Source organism: Chiloscyllium punctatum, chromosome 33 (genome assembly GCF_047496795.1).
Source record: "Chiloscyllium punctatum isolate Juve2018m chromosome 33, sChiPun1.3, whole genome shotgun sequence".
Classification (NCBI taxonomy): domain Eukaryota; kingdom Metazoa; phylum Chordata; class Chondrichthyes; order Orectolobiformes; family Hemiscylliidae; genus Chiloscyllium; species Chiloscyllium punctatum.
In genome coordinates this window covers 65,033,821-65,051,238 of record NC_092771.1, presented here as the reverse complement: position 1 = coordinate 65,051,238, position 17,418 = coordinate 65,033,821, and positions in this window count along the sequence as shown.

Genomic DNA, 17,418 nt, shown 5'->3' with positions numbered 1-17,418 from the left:
AGGAATTACATTTGCCTCTCTCCAGTTCTCAGGTACGACTCCAGTGGAGAGCGAGGAAGAAAAGATCTTCGCAAGTAAGTGGTGAATCAATTGCTTTTCTCGTTTCCAAAGCAGCCGAGGACAAATCTGGTCCGGGCCTGGCGACTTGTCAATGTTGGACAAAATTTTCAGCACATCAGCTTCCTCTATCTCTATCTATTTCAGCATGCACACCTGCTGTTCAATGGTTTCATTCACTACAAAGTTCGTTTCTTTCGTAAAAACAGAGGCAAAAAACTCATTTAGGGCTTAGACTACCTCCTCAGACTCCACATAAAAATTCCCTGATTGGCCCTACTCTTTCTTTGAACATTCTCTTATTCCTCAAGTAAGTGTAAAATGCCTTTGTGTTCTCCCTAATCCGTTCTGCCAAGCATTTCTCGTGCCCCCTCCTGGCTCTCCTCCTATTTTTAAGCTCCTTCCTCACCTGCCTGTAATCCTGTAGAGCTGAGCTTGACTCTAGCTGTCTCCACCTTATGTAAGCTACCTTTTTTCCGTTTGACGAGAAGCTCCACCGTTCTCGTCATCCAAGGTTCCGTTATCTTACCACTTCTTGCCTGTCTCAGAGGGACATATTTATTCATCACTTGCAACAACTAATCCTGAAATAGTCTCCACATGTCTATAGTGTCTTTACCATGGAACAATTGCACCCAATCCATGCTTCCTAACTCATGTCTAATTGCATCATAGTTTCCTCTTCCCCAATTAAATATCCTCCCATTTTTGTCCATCCCTCTCCTTCTCCATAGCTATGTAGAATGTGAGGCAGTTGTGGTCACTATCACCAAAATGGTCTCCCACCACCAGATCTGATACCTGCCCCGACTCGTTTCCGAGCACAAAGTCGAGAATGGCCTCTCCCCTCGTTGGCCTGCCAATCTACTGAGTTAGGAAACCCTCCTAAATACACCTGAGAAAAACAGCTCCATTCAAATCTTTTGCTAGAAGTGGGGGGGGGTCCAATCAGTATTGGGAAAGTTAAAGTCACCCATTATAACAACCCTACTACATCCACACTTTTCCAAAATCTGCCAACCTATGCTTTCTTCCATATCCCTGCTGCGATTAGGGATCCTGTCGTAAACCCCTAAAGAGGTGACTGTCCCTTGCTGTTCATAGTTTCCACCCATACTGACTCGGTAGGCAGATCATCCTCGACAATGGAAGCTTCTGGAGCTGTGATACGCTCTCTGTTTAGTAATGCTGCACCCCGTCCTCTTTTCCCCCCTCCCTATTCTTTTTAACTGCTCTAAACCCTGCAACATCCAGCAACCATTCCTGCCCCTGAGTAACCCATGTCTCTGTTATGGCCACAACATCGTCGCAACAGGTACTGATCCATGCTCTAATTTCGTCACTTTTATTCCTGATACTCCTTGCGTTAAAGCAAACACACTTTAACTGATACCTTGGTTCCTTGCCAGGAAGATCCTTCCCACTAGCTGGTCTACCTCTTGCTATTGCCTCATCTGCATCAACTCTCACCTCTGGTATACAGCTCAATTTCCCACCCCCCTGCCATACTAGTTTCAACCCTCCTGAACCACTTGAGCAAACCTTCCACCCAGGAAATTGGTCCCCTTCCAGTTCAGATGCAACCCGTCCTTCTTGCACAGGTCCCACCTTCCCCAGAAGGCATGCCAATTATCTAAATATCTGAAGCCCTCCCTCCTACACCAGCTGTGCACCCACGTATTAAGCTGAGCCCGCTTCCTGTTCTGCGCCTCGCTATCTCGTGGCACCGGTAGTAAACTAGAGAACACTACTCTATTCGTCCTGCTTTGCCTCTTCCATCCTAACTCACTGAAATTACTTTTTCTATCGACGATAATTTTCCTGGCTATATCATTAGTGCCAATATGTAACAAGATTTCTGGACGAGAATGAGTTGACGAGCCAGGAGATTCTGCTGTAACTCATTAAAGCACTGGTTAGACCACACATGAATTATTGTGTTGAGTTCGGTCGCCCCATTATGCGAAGAAATTGGAAACTTTCGAGAGTGTGCACACAGGATTTACCAGGATGTTGCCTGCGCTGGAGGGCATATCTTTTGAAGAATTTCTGAGTGAGATAGGCTTTTCTCATTGGAATGAAGGAGAATGAGAGCTAACTTCATAGAGGTGTGAAAGATGCTGAGGCATAGACAGAGTTGACAAGAAGAGACTTATTTTCCCAGGGACGAAATGCCTATCACGCAGAGAGCATAATTTTAAAGTGATTGGAAGGAGGCCTTGAGGAGATGTCAGATGAAGGTTGTTTACACAGGGAGTTATAGGTGCGTGGAATGCACAGCCCGCGATGGTAGTAGAGTCAGATACATTAGGGATATTCAAGCAAATCTTGGATAGGCAAATAAATCATAAGAAAAGGAAGGGTATGAAATGTACTTTAATCTTAGACTAGGATAAAAACGTTGGCAGAACATTGAAGGCTGAAGGGCTGTATTATGCTTTACCGTATAACGTCCTAATTTCCTACACTCTTGTGAGCTTATGGTATCTGGAATTAGTCTAACTTCTTTTGAGGCTAAATGTGTTAAGTATTTGATTGTCAAGTGTTATAGGAATTGTGGACAGGTTTGAGAGGTTGAATGGTCTATACCTGTTTTTAATTGTCGAATCCTTGTTTCAAAAGAATGGTGGTTGGCTTGAGGGAGAGACATTTAAAGAATAAGAGCATTTCAATTTCAGACTGAGACAGGCATCCTCCTTTCTCTTTAGGGCTGTGTGATCTGTAGTGTTCCCATGCCCAAGGAGCAGTGAAGACTGGGTTACTGCAAGCATTCAAGGTTGAGTTCCATAGATCTGTGAGAAACAAAAGAATCCATGCTTATTGGGAACAGACAGGAAAGGGATGTTTAGTAACAATCACATGCAACCCTGCTGCTCTTAACCCATGTCTTGTTCTCTCACTCAAAGCCTTCCCACCCCCCCACCCCCTCCGCCGTCGTTGCTTTTACAGAGGGAGAGGAAGTTCTCATTCAGCCCATCAGCAATGAGGCAAGTGGAGACCTTTCTGCCCTTCTATGGATTTACAAAGACAGATGATAAAGTCATTCAGCCATTTGAGCACATTATACAGCACAGGTGTAGGCGATCCAACCTTTCTCGGCTGCTACACAGGAGAAGGGAACCCTGGGTAACTCTCAGGATATAGACAGTAGGGATTGATGTTTATTTTCAGTTTGGTAAATTTTAACTTGGTGGAGTGCCTTAGAGGTCAGTGCAAGATCAACAACTATATCGAACCTGTCAATGATTTGGATGTGGGGACTGATTGTATTGGAGCTCAATTAGCTCAGCCACCAAGATAGTCAATCAATAAGATGTCAAATGGAGGTAGAGAGTCTGTAATGGGATAGAGACAGGGGATGTTAATGCGTAAACCTACAACAGAAACAGTCTAACATGAGCTAATGAAGTTTATGTTGTGACAAAATGTTAAAACAACAGTAAACCAGTTAAAAAGGAGAGAGATCACTAAACTCGGTGGTGCAACGGGATTTGTGCATCCTCGTACATACTTCACACAAGGTTAGTATACCGATGCAGTCAGTGATTAGGAAAGTATATGGAATGATTCTACTCAATGCAAAGGCTACCAGAACATTTTACTGCATCTGTACATGAGTTTTCTGCGGCCACATTTGATGTATTGTATGTAGTGATGATTCCCTAAACTGACAAATAAATATACTCAATTGATTTTGAAGCTCTGTTAGATGTTTCACTGCATTTTCCTGGAAAGAAGGCCTTATTCTGTCACACAGCAAAGAAACAGATCTTTCGGTTCACCTTGTCCATAACAAGCAGATGTCCCCTATTAATCTTGTCCCATTTGCCAGCATTTGGCCCAAATCCCTCTAAACCCTTCCTATTCAAGTACCCATCCAAATGGTTTTTAAATGCTGTAATTTTCCCAGCTTCCAACACTTCCTTTGGCAGTTCATTCCATACACCCCGAGAAAAGGATACCACTTTTATCTCATTTAAAGCTTTCCCTCTCACCTTCAATCTGTGTGCTCTAGTTTTTAACTTCCCAAACCTCAGAAAATATCCTTGGTTATTCACCATTTCCATGCCCCTCATGATCTTATAAACCTCTACCAGAGCACTTCAGGGTAAAGAATGAGAGATTTTCATATTGTACCATGTAAGATCTTGGGGAGAGTGTTTAGGTGCGTGGCTGATGGACATTTCCTCTGGTATGGGAAACTAGAAGTAAGGATTCAAATTTAAGAGAAAAATGCATTAATTTTAATACAGATAGTGCAAAGACATGAATTTATTGGACACTATTATGAGGACATATACAAACGCATCTTCAAATGACAGCTTATAAATTGTGCCTACATGAAGCAGGGAACAGGGACGGATTCGTACAGTCCCGGGCATGTTCAAGGAGGCTTCACATGGTCCAGTTAGGTGGTCAGATAACATTATTGTATATTTCAGCTAAGTGTTGGAGAAGATGCAACCTGCTAGAAAAGTCACGGTTTAGTCCTTCCTCTCTTACCTTGCTCCTTCTCACAGCAACATATAACAGGTGAAAACTCATTATTAATCTTTAACACTCATGAGGTTTTCCAGTTAAGGATTCTTTGAAATCTCCACACTGCCTGAAGCAAAGGGAATTCAGCCACATCCAACCGTTCCAGGAAGAAATTCGATTGCAAGTAGCTTGTGTGAGCAGCTTGTGTGAGCAGGGACAGAATACAATTTAATATTTCCTTTTGTCTTGAACTTAAATTTTGCTACGAAAAGCTCTTTCAACCTGATATTGTGCAGAGGTTTTTTTCTGTTTGTCTTCATGCATGTGTATGTGTGTGTCTATGTGCACCTGTGTGTGTGACACTGCAAGTGTCTTTTTGTATGTGTCTGCGTATGTGTATATTTCTGTGTATACAATCTGTGTCTCAGTATAGATTGAATGATAAATATTAATGCACATATAAGTCTACACAGCTTGCCATGTATCTTTCCATCATAGCTGGAGTAAGTTTGCTTTGGTAAATTACTTTTTCCAAATTAAAGATATCTACCTGACTTGTCCATAACAAAGAACCTGACCTAGCCTGAGAACTATATCATTGGCCATATCACCAAACTAGTTACATTTAAAATGTGTCATGACCAATGGAGGAGCTGGAGTAGAAAATGAAACAGAGACCTAGCCAAACCCAGTCTGAACAGGGATGAGGAGAAATTCACAAAGGGCTGTTTGAGTGGGAATGCTCTTCCCCAGAAGTTTGTGGTGCCAGTGTGTTTGCATTTATTCAAAGCCATGCTACTTAGGCATTGCATGGTAAATGGCAATGAACTACAGACAGGAAAGTGAGGCTGAGACCACAACCTGATCAGCCCCAATCTAGGTGCCTGGTGGAGAAGGCTCAAAGTGTCTAATTACCAACCCTTCTCCTCAGTCCCATGTTCCTATGTTCCACTGAAACCCTCAAACCTGATGGACAGGAACAGTCGGAGGCCATTTACCCCAGTAACCTGGTGCACAAAAACAGCAGAGACCATTCAGCGGATGAAGACTGTCACACACAGTTTGACTCTGCATTGGAAAATATCCTTAGGAAAAGAAACGTTCAGTGACGGTGTGAAACATCTCATTCCTCTGTCTTTATAGAACTGTCTTCATTTCTTGGTGATGTTGCTGATTCAGATTCACTGTAAATACAGCGCCCATATCTCACCAAGAGATGGCCCACCAAATCCTCTGGTCTCCCTAACTGCAACATCCTATAACAGAAATTTCAGGAAAATAACGTCCCAATAACAGAATGAGAGAACATCAGATACGCGAATACATAATTCAGCCCTTCTGGCCTGTCTTTCCCTTCATCATGAACATAGCTGATCTGCAAAAGCCACAACTCCTCTCTAATGCTCAATCCCTGCAGTCCTCAACATTCTGATGCCTCATATTCCATTGTGCTGTCTTCCAAATATCTTAGTGATCTACCTCCCCAGCCTGTCTGGACTACAGAGGTCCCGATAGTCACTACCCTCTGTGAGAAGGAAAAACTCCTCACAATCACACCGTCACCTACTCACACGAATAAAAGATATGAACACGCGATAAGAGTGACTGGCCCTGATATCAAGGCAGGATTTAACTGTGGGTGGTATCAAGGAACCCTGAACAGAATTGAATGTAATGGGAATGAATTCTAAATTCCCCTCTGGTTAGAGGCATTCAGAGGACTAGGGAAGATGTTTGTGGTTTGTGTGGATCTATTATTTCAGTCACAGGACATCTCTGCCTGCATCCTCAAGGTAGTTTTCTTCAGCTGTTTCAATGTCTTTCCCACATCTTACGGTTAGAAGTAGAGAAATTCTCTGAAGATCACATAATATTAAGAATAAATTGTTTACCTCTCCACTGCTGTAGCAGTCCGTCTCCATGTGCAGCAAGACCTTCATAGCATCCAAACTGTGCTGTTAAAGTGATGGTTACACTCATGTAACACTCTTACTAGAAATGTCTCTTTCTAGTGTTCCACAGTTAAATAACAAGAGCTCATTCAGCCTCTCAAGCTGGTTTCAACAGAATATATTCACCCCATTGACACTATTGAATATGAACAGTAATAGCCCATTCAGTCCCTCCTGCCTATTACACGAGGAGGGAAGGAGTGTCATCAGCACATCCGTGGTGTTAAACAGGAAACAGGAGATGCCAGGTCAGGTCTTTGAGGTAAAAACAATGACTGCAGATGCTGGAAACCAGATTCTGGATAAGTGGTGCTGGAAGAGCACAACAGTTCAGGCAGCATCCAATGAGCTTCGAAATCGACGTTTTGGGAAAAAGCCCTTCATCAGGAATAAAGGCAGTGAGCCTTAAGCGTGGAGAGATAAGCTCGAGGTGGGTGGGGTGGGGAGAAAGTAGCATAGAGTACAATAAGTGAGTGGGGGAGGGGATGAAGGTGATAGTTCAGGGAGGAGAGGGTGTAGTGGATAGGTGGAAAAGGAGATCAGCAGGTAGGACAAGTCCGGACAAGTCCTGGGGGTAGTGCTGAGCTGGATGTTTGGAACTAGGGTGGGGTGGGGGAAGGGGAAATGAAGAAGCTGTTGAAGTCCACATTGATGCCCTGGGGTTGAAGTGTTATAAGGTGGAAGATGGGGCGTTCTTCCTCCAGGCGTCTGGTGGTGAGGGAGCGGCGGTGAAGGAGGCCCAGGACCTCCATGTCCTCAGCAGAGTGGGAGGGGGAGTTGAAACGTTGGGCCACGGGCCGGTGTGGTTGATTGGTGCGGGTGTCCCGGAGATGTTCCCTAAAGCGGTAGGGAGGGAAACATATTACTGGTGGTGGGGTCTGTTTGGAGGTGGCGGAAATGTTGGCGGATGATTTGGTTGGGAGGGTGGAATGTGAGCACCAGGGGCGTTCTGTCCTTGTTACGGTTGGAGGGGTGGGGTCTGAGGGCAGAGGTGCGGGATGTGCGTTGGAGGGCATCTTTAATCACGTGGGAAGGGAAATTGCGGTCTCTAAAGAAGATGGCCATCTGGTGTGTTCTGTAGTGGAACTGGTCCTCCTGGGAGCAGATCCAGCGGAGGCGGAGGAATTGGGAATACGGGGTGGCATTTTTGCAAGAGGTAGGGTTGGGAAGAGGTGTAATCCAGGTAGCTGTGGGAGTCGGTGGGTTTGTAAAATATGTCAGTGTCAAGTCGGTCGTCATTAATGGTGATGGAGACGTCCAGGAAGGGGAGGGAGGTGTCAGATATTTTCCAGGTAAATTTAAGGCCAGGGCGGAAGGTGTTAATGAAGGAGATCAACTTCCTCGCTGGAGCATGAGGTGGCGCCAATGCAGTCATCAATGTAGCGGAGGAAGAGGTGGGGAGTGGTGACGGTGTAATTACGGAAGATCAACTGCTCTACGTAGCCAGCAAAGAGACAGGCATTGCTGGGGCCCATACGTGTGCCCATGGCTACCCCTTTGGTCTGGAGGAAGTGGGAGAACTCTGCCGAGGACATGGAGGTCCTGGGCCTCCTTCACCGCTGCTCCCTCATCACCAGACGCCTGGAGCAAGAATGCCTCATCTTCCACCTTGGAACACTTCAACCCCAGGGCATCAATGTGGAGTTCAACAGTTTCCTCATTTCCCCTTCCCCCACCTCACCCTAGTTCCAAACTTCCAGCTCAGCACTGTCCTCATGACTTGTCCGGACTTTTCCTACCTGCCTATCTCCTTTTCCACCTATCCACTTCACCCTCTCCTCCCTGACACATCACCTTCATCCACTCCACCACTCACTTATTGTACTCTATGCTACTTTCTCCCCACCCCCACCCTCCTCCAGCTTATCTCTCCACACTTCAGGCTCACTGCCTTTATTCCTGATGAAGGGTTTTTCCCCGAAACATCGATTTCGAAGCTCCTTGGATGCTGCCTGAACTGCTGTGTTCTTCTAGCACCACTAATGGAGAAGTCAGATCTTTGAGCCTCTTCCATGTGAGCAGGAAGAGGCCATTCAGGCTGTTAAGTCAATTATGCAGAAATAGGAAAATGTAATTGATGCCGCAATATGACAGGCAGTGAAGCATAGACTACACAGATAAACTGCTCTATGTTGTTCCTCCTGGATCCATTGCCAGTGGTACACGTGTCACTTTAGCTTTTTTTGCTGAAGGCGAGAAGGGAAAGTGGCTGGTTTGTGTCCAGTGCCAAGGAAAAAGCTTCTATCTCCGAGAAGGCAGACTGGTATTTCGATGGAGGTTACAACCTGGTGGGAATGGCTAAATCTTTCAGGAATGAGGTAATGTGGCTGCTGGCAGATTTGTGAACAGTGCAGGTTCACACACCAACTGCATATTGAGACAGTGAGAGTTCTTTCAGAGCCTGCAGCTGCCTCTCAACCCACATGGGGGCTCCGGGCAGGTATGTGAACTATTGGGAATCAAATATCATGGAAAAAATGTAATTTTTCACATGACCGTTGTCTTTTTGTTGACAAAATGAGTGTTACTCTCTAATCTTCAAGTTTAAATGTAAAAGCCTGTTATTTTCTATGAGCGCCATGGATTAAACACTTATTTTCCTCACACTTTCCTCACGATACCATCATCCCAGGGAATAAGTCTGGTGAAAGTATTTTGCACTATCTAAGTCACAATGTAATCATTCCTTATAAAGGAGAGAGAATCTGTACTCACTGGCCGAAATACTGTCCAAGCAACACTCTACAACTGCAGGAAGATGAATTTACTCCAACACTTGAATCATTTTACAATGATGGACAACGTACCATTTACTGTCCTGTTCACCTGCTGGCTAGTATGAATTGTATAAGTGATAACTGCACTTCCCAACCTCTCAACTTCTAACAAATACAAAATGAAAAGAACTATATTTGTTGCCCACATTCAAATCATTTATTTGCCTTGTGAACAGCTGTGCTCCAAGCAGTAATACATGGGATAACCTTTGTCTGGACCTTTAGTCCAGAGCAGAATCTTACTCTCTGTATTCTCCCCATTATCACATTCTCAATCCATGTAGTATATTCACCCATTAAACAAGGACTCTAACGTTCTTCACTCACCTGTCAAAAGCCTCCGGAAAATTCAAATACACTCTTCCCTTTGGTTCTCATTTGTTGATGTCACAATCAACATCTCCACAAAATCCAAGTGGTTTATCAAAAACGATTTCCCTCTCTAAAATCTAGGCTGACTCCGCAAATCGTACCATTATTCTCCAAAGATATAGTAATTATGAATTACTTAAAAATTCTAAAATTTTCCCACACAACTGACATCAATTCATTCATCAGTTGGTATTCTGGCCTCCGTCAACTTGTGAGTACATGAGAGGATCGCACTCTGGCATGGATGCTTTACCTACTCCTGCCTGTAAAGTTCCAGAACCAAAACAGTTGATGGGCATTTTGAGTACTGTCCTGATGGAGGTTTCCCAGCTCTGTGACGTCATTGTTTACATTAACTGGCTTCACACTTTGCACACGGAAAAGATACAACATTTTGAACTATTTGTGAAAATCTCAGAAAGGATAGTGCAGTGTTATGGTCCTACTTGTGCAGTCTCTGCAGACCCAGACTCTCTCCAAAATGCAGTGCCCAAACCTTGTCCAGAGTAGGGACACAAGACCCTCAGGTTTCCCTAAACCATTGCAGTTGCTGATAACACAAACCCAAGAAAACCATCCAGGGAAATTCCTCTGACTTTCCAGTGATGCGAACAAGTCAAATCTCTGTATATATGTCACACCCACTCAGAGTTAACAAATGGCTTTCTCGCCTCAATTTCTATTCCTGGCTGACAAACCATTGCCGCTCTGCTCAGTCCCTGTGACCTGAAATATTACTGGTTTTGTTCTCTGTGGAAGTAGTTGACAATGTAACTGCAAACGTTTCGGTACCTCAATCACAATAATAGCAACACTACCATTACCAGTGTAAATGCTGGGGATGCGATGATCTTGTGCTATTATCTCCAGACTATTAATCCTGGGAGCCAGCTAATGACTCAGACTTGGACTTGAATCCCGCCTCATCAGATGATGGAATTTGAATTCAATGGAGTGTTTGGGTTAACAATCTAATGAAAGATTGTCAATTGTTAAATAAAAACAAACACCTGGCCCACTTGTGTCCTTCGTGGAAGGAAATCTGTTATCTTCACGTGGTCAAGCCCAAAGCAATACGATTGACTCTCAACTGCCCTTTGAAATGACCAAGCTAGAATTCAGTTATATCACTACAAGGTCTCAAAGAAATGAAATCAAACACATCTTACCCATCCAGCGACATTGCTACTCTGACACGGTGTCGCTCTCGTGAACTTATAGACATTACAGGTTTGTGATCGATTTATTCATAACTGGAGAAGTGGACAGAAGGCAATTCCAACTATAAAGTATGACCTTTAGCAAGCCATAGGTAATGGTTTATTTAGCAACAGCACTGACACAGTCGTGGAGACTCAGGGTGTTATGAAAGCTGGTAGTGGGCAGGTTTGGTGATGGAGACAATACCAAGACGTACATCAGTTCAACGCAAAAAGAGTGCTCACAGTTTTGTTTCAGATTTTTGTGAGGGAGGGGTCTGAAATTTGTGTATAATGAATGGAATTTATGATGGAACTAACTACAATAGTTTCTGTCTTTACCAGATATAGATAACCAAAAAAAGCAATTAAGTTCATGGTTTATGTAATTAAATAATAGATAGAGATTGAAAAGCTTACCAGGAACACCAATAATAGCGAGGGTGGGATAATAACCTGCCTGAATAATCATCAGTACACCAAATATATGCAATGATAATGTTGACCCAGACCAGGAAAACCAGAAAAGACCATCTGATAAACTCTTGTGCATTGTTGTAACATTCCAGTCTAATGATCTCAGATTCTGATCGATTATTGGAATATCCAGTCTGTTGTTCTCAAATTCTGATCCATTGTTGTAACATTGCAGTCTAATGTTCTCAGGTAATGAGCCATTACTGGAACATTCCAGTCTATTGTTCTAAGATTCTGATATCTCCTCTCCCTGTCTCTGTAGCTACTGACTCCGTTCGTGTTGGAGGTGATGTATCTGCGATTACCATAGGATAAAGCACCGAAAGAAGTCCCTTACTAATAGGAGAGAGAAAGCCTCTATTGACAAAGTTAGAGTCCATGAAGACTCACATCAATCACAGTTACTGAACATACACTTCCACTTAACCCCTTTCACTCCAGCATTTTCAGCTCACATTAACAACTGGCCTGGATTGGATGTCGACACGACTAGGTATTGGTCTCATCTCCAAACACTAGTGAAGTCAGTGACGAGGTGGGGGGGAGGGGGGGTGCGGTGGGGGGAGCTGATGGATGTTTTCTTTTCGCAGGTTAGATGATTCTGCCGTGTTGTTCATGTCCAATGTTGTGATGGCTTGCAGCCCGAAAAATCACACAATCAAGTTGTTGTTATTGTGCTGTTCTCTCCTCCGCTAGAACAACTGCCAACCAAAAGATTGTCCCTGGCAGAGTTGCCCTTTCTTTACAGATGAAGCTTGGATAGGTCTGGACATGATTCTGACTATTTTCTGAAGGCAATACTGTAATGTCAACACACAAGTTGAACTTCAGGATATTTTAAAAATTGGCAAGCATCTTATTCCTGCTTTAATCGCTTTAAAACAGTGAGATTTGCATTTCTCTCTACTTCAGACCACAGAAAAAAAAGGTATGTGCAAACACCTTGTTCATGAAAACCCATGGATTAATGAACCAGGGACAGAAAGAAAATAACATTAGTAAGGAATGGAAGCAGTGCTTGTGGAGATCTGAGGGGAATACAACGATAATCCCCCAGTCACCATCACGCTTTCTGGCCGCTAGAACGAAATGCAAAGCAGAGAAGTGAAATGAGATAGAATACTGATTGCTGATGAGGCTCTGTGGGTCAGGAATTAGCACTACACTTTCACAGTGCTCGGGGTCTGGTTCGATTCCAACCTCAGGTGATTCTCTGTGTGAAGATTGCATATTCTCCCCAGGTCTGTGTTTATGCCAACCCACAGTTCAAAGATATGCATATTAGGTGAATTGGCCAAGCTAATCTTCTCATTGTGTTCACGGATGTGTAGGTGAGGCACATTCGTGAGGGATCAATATCGGGGGTAGAAGAATGGGTCTGTGTAGGTTACTCTTCCAAGGACCTGTTTCCACACTAAATGCATTCGATGAATATGAACAGAACAATATCAAACGGAAAGAATAGTATGCTACATAAATATTTAATCAGTGGATATACAGTTCGACAGGGTTGTGCACATATAGAACATAGTACATAACAGCGCAGTACAGACCCTTCTGCCCTCAATGTTGCGCCGACCTATGAAACCAATCTGAAGCCCATCTAACCTACATTACTCCATTTTCATCCATATGCCTATCCAATGTCCACTTAAATGTCATTAAAGTTGTGAGTCAACTTCTGTTGCAGGTAGTGTGTTCTACACCCCGCTACTATTTGAGTAAAGAAACGACCTCTGACATCTATGCTGTCTCCATTACATCTCAATTTAAAGCGACGTATCCTCGTGCTAGCCATTACCATCAAAGAAAAAAGGCTCTCGCTATCCAGCCTATTTAATCTCTGACTATATTATATGTCTGAATCAAGTCACCTCTCAAAATTCTCTCAAATTAAAACAGCCTCAAGTCCATCAGACTTTCCTCGTAAGACCTTACCTCCATACCAGGTAACAACCTAGTAAAGCTCCTCTGAACCTTTTCCAAAGATTTCACATCCTTCCATGAATGAGGTGACCAGAACTGTATTCAATAGTCCAAGTGCGGCTGCACCAGGGTTTTGTACAGCTGCAACATGACACACTGTTTCCAAAACTCAATCCCTCTACTAATAAAAGCAAACGCAACATATGTCTTCTGAACAACCCTATCAAACTGGGTAGCAACTTTCAGGATCTATGTACATGGGCACTGAGGAATCTCTACTCATCTACACTACCAAGAGTCTTAACAAAAGACCAATACTCTGCATTCCTGTTGCTCCATCCAAAGTGAATCACCTGACATTGTTCCGCATTGTATTCCATTTGCAACCTCACAACCCAGCCTCCAAATTATCTCTCTCCTACTGTAACCCATAACCTCGTTTGGCACTATCCAAAACTCTAGCGACCTTAAAGTCATCTGCAAATTTACGAACCTATCCTTCTACGCCATCATCCTGATTGTTTATAAGTATGACAAACAACAGTGTGGCCAAAACAGAGCCTTGCAGTATACCACTAGTAACTGAACTCCAGGATGATCATTTCCCATCAGCTACCACACTCTGTCTTCTATCAATTCCTGATCCAAACCGCTAAATTACCCTCAATCCTATGCCGCCTTTTTTTTTGCAATAGCCTATCGTGGGGAACCTTACCAAACACTTTACTGAATGTCAACCATTTTACCCGCATCCACCTGTTTGGTCACCTTCTCAAAAAAATCAGTAAGGTTTGTGAGGCACGACCAACGCTTCACCAAACCGTGTTGACTATACCTAATCAAATTATTACTTTCTAGATGAGTATAAACACTATATTTTGAACAACATCAACACTTTACCCACAACCAAAGTAATACTCACTTGTGTATAATTAGACTCTATTCCCCTTCTTGAATAAGATAACAACATTTGCTATCCTCTAGCCTCCTGCACTATTCCTGTAGACAATGACAACATAAATATCAAAGCCAAAAGCTCTGCAATCTCCTCCCTGGCTTCCCAGAGAATCCTCGGATAATTCCCATCCGACATAGGGGAGTTATCTATTTTTACACTTTCCAAAATTGCTAAATCCTCTTCTTTGTGAACCTTTATCCTATCTAATCTACTGACCTGTATCTCAGGATTAACGTCGACAGCATTTGCTATTTTCTAGTGTGAATACTGATGAAAAAAACCACGTAGCGATTTCCCTATCTCCTCTGACTCGAAGCACAAATCCCACGACGACACTTGATAGGCTCAAATCTTACTCTAGTCATTTTTTAAAAAATTATTCCCTATATAGTTATCGAAAGCCTTCGGGTTTTCCTAGACCCAATCTACCAACGACTTCTCATGTTCCCACCTGGTTCTTCGATGCACAGGATATTCAGAATTAAAATCCACGATATGGATAACACAATGTGCAGGGCCATGGGAACAATACAGAACACATCAGTAGAAATATAGCTCATTACGTGCTGATACGAGATGTTGGCCTCAGTAACCACCGGCTTTGTTATAATAATGATATACAATTCTAACGTGTTAAAGTAAAACATTCGGCCCATCGAGCTGACACTGAGCCTCTGAAGAACATTGCATACAGATCCACCTCCTACACGATTCCTCTATGTCCCATAGTTAAGGCAAATAGTTGCACATGAACAATTTTTTATGGTCATTTAGGAGGAATTGGAAACACCTGGACGAAACACTTGCAGATACGGGAAGAATATGAAAGCTCATTACAGGCGGTGGCCCAAGGTTGGAATTGAGCTCAGGTTCCCAGGTGCTTCGAGACAGCAGTGCTCACCACTGAGCCACCGTGGCACCCACCCAAACATGTGACTGTGCTAACATATTCATGGGAACTTGGAAATCTCAAATACAAGTGGAAAATTTTGGTGAAACACAGCTGATGAGTCAGTATCTTGAGAGTAAAAGAGAGTTAACATGTTGAGACGAACATGATTATGTTCTGAAAAAGTCATATCGGTCTCAGAACGTTAATTATCTTTCTGCTCAGATATTGCTGGACTTGTTGAAGTTTACCAGCGCTTCCAACTTCCTTTTTCTTTTGAAGTGTGGATATTTTTCTGATATGAAAGGGAACAGTGAAGCTGCCATTTTAGTTAAGTCTCATGTATTTGGTTATGGTCATTGAATGAAAAAAATGAAAACTTCTTATTTAACAGAGACCTAAATATTCATAACATTTTTCAATGTCATAAATCACCATGAAAATGTTGAATTCAGTGGCCACGAATCACATGATCAAATCCTCAATAAGTAACTAATTGAATTAAGGACCCCAATCATTACCTCAATATCACTAGAGTCATACTCATTCAGCAAGGTCTTACATTTCTGAAACTTTAGATGAAACTGTGGAAACATAAGATACATTGGTAGACGGCACAGTCATCCACGGATTTCTAAAGGAACTAGCATAGGCAGATTTTACGTGTCAAACGCAATCACTCTGGAAAAGGTGACATAGAGCAGCCTACTTGAACCTCTACTGTCCAAGTGATGCACATACACACAGAGCTGCCTGTCGGCACATTCCAAGATGTTTTAACATCTGGTAGTGTAGGAACAGCAAATTAGTTCCTGGTCAGGATGGCACGTAACTTGAAAGATAACTTGTGGAGATCGTTTTCCCATTGTTCCCATTACCAGTGCAGAATGTTCTGTAATTCCCATTAATCACAGTTTTGCTCAGGATCCTTGATTCCAGGCTCAGTCAAGCCCTGCTTCGATTGAAAGGGAAGTTTCTCTGATCTCACCTCAAATTATATTGGAAGATCAGTTGAAAAATCAAGGAGCGAAAGGCAAGAATACTGTTTGTTTGAACAATATCCTCACAATATACAAAAGATAATTGATGCATGGAGTTCCAATTCAGTGCCAAGATCCTTGTCCAGTTGGTGATGAGGCTGTTTGGTTAAGTGTTATGATAAAGGGACCGGAAGAAACTCCACTCTATCAACAGTTAACAAAGCCATCCTGTTCACGGCGCATCAGACTGTGGCAAACATTTTGTTTTCTGTTGCTGTTGCACTGTGATCATTTGAAACGCACCATTCACTGATGACATGTAGTAGCACAGAAGTCAGCAATATCCAGCATTTAGTGTGAGAGCAAAAAGCGAAAGGGGGAGTCAGGGAAAGTGGGAGTGATAGGGAAGTGGTGTGATACACAGTGCGAGAAGTGTGAAGGGAGATGGTCAGTGGAAGGTAATGTCACAGCAGAAGGGACAATGCAAGGACAGTAGATGGATCAAGGAAAGAGTAGGAAGGAGAAGAAGTGGTGTGTCAGAAGGTTCATCTGTGGCAGGGACAACCATGCAGTTGGAAAACTGAGATTGATGGCCAATCAAATATCATTTTTAAGGAAAATTGGGATCTGGTTTCCTTTGAATATGAGGAAAATGTTTCTCATACTTCTTATATTAACAGGATTCTTGTTAATATTGTATATCCACGCTATATTTCTGTACCTCCATCAAGTGCAGACATTTTTCTTTCTCTCCAATTCATTATCTCAACATCATGTCACGTTATGTCACTAAACAATATCCGGAACGGTGGGTGTTTTGTTTTTTCTATTAATTTGCTTCTAATTCAATGTAGAAATGAGAATGTGTTTTGATCTTCTACTGCATGCTTATAATGCAGAATTTAATTGAATCTTTATCCTCATCACCTTAGTTCTTTTAATCAAACTTCATGAATGAGCCTGCATCAATCCTGAAGATTAAAAAAAGTTCCCTGTACTCTGACGGGATTGCAGCTAATGTTATTAAAAATGAGCTGCAGGCCCACATAAAATGGAAATGTTGCAGTGCACAGTGCCAAAAGCGACTCCAAGGTTTATGATGTACAAGCCTTATGAATAATACATGCACAGGGCCGGAATATAGAAGCAGAATTCAGTTCCATGTCGAAAATACTCTTTGTGGCTCCCTTTCCTGCATCATGCTACAAATTCACCAAAAGAGGGACAACTATAGACTGGAATTATCAATTCTTCCTCTGCAACAACAACTTTAGAACAGGTAGAAAATCGAGCTGTGTTTCTGATATTCATACACGTTGATGAAAAGAATGTGGGAGATGGGGGTGGGGGAT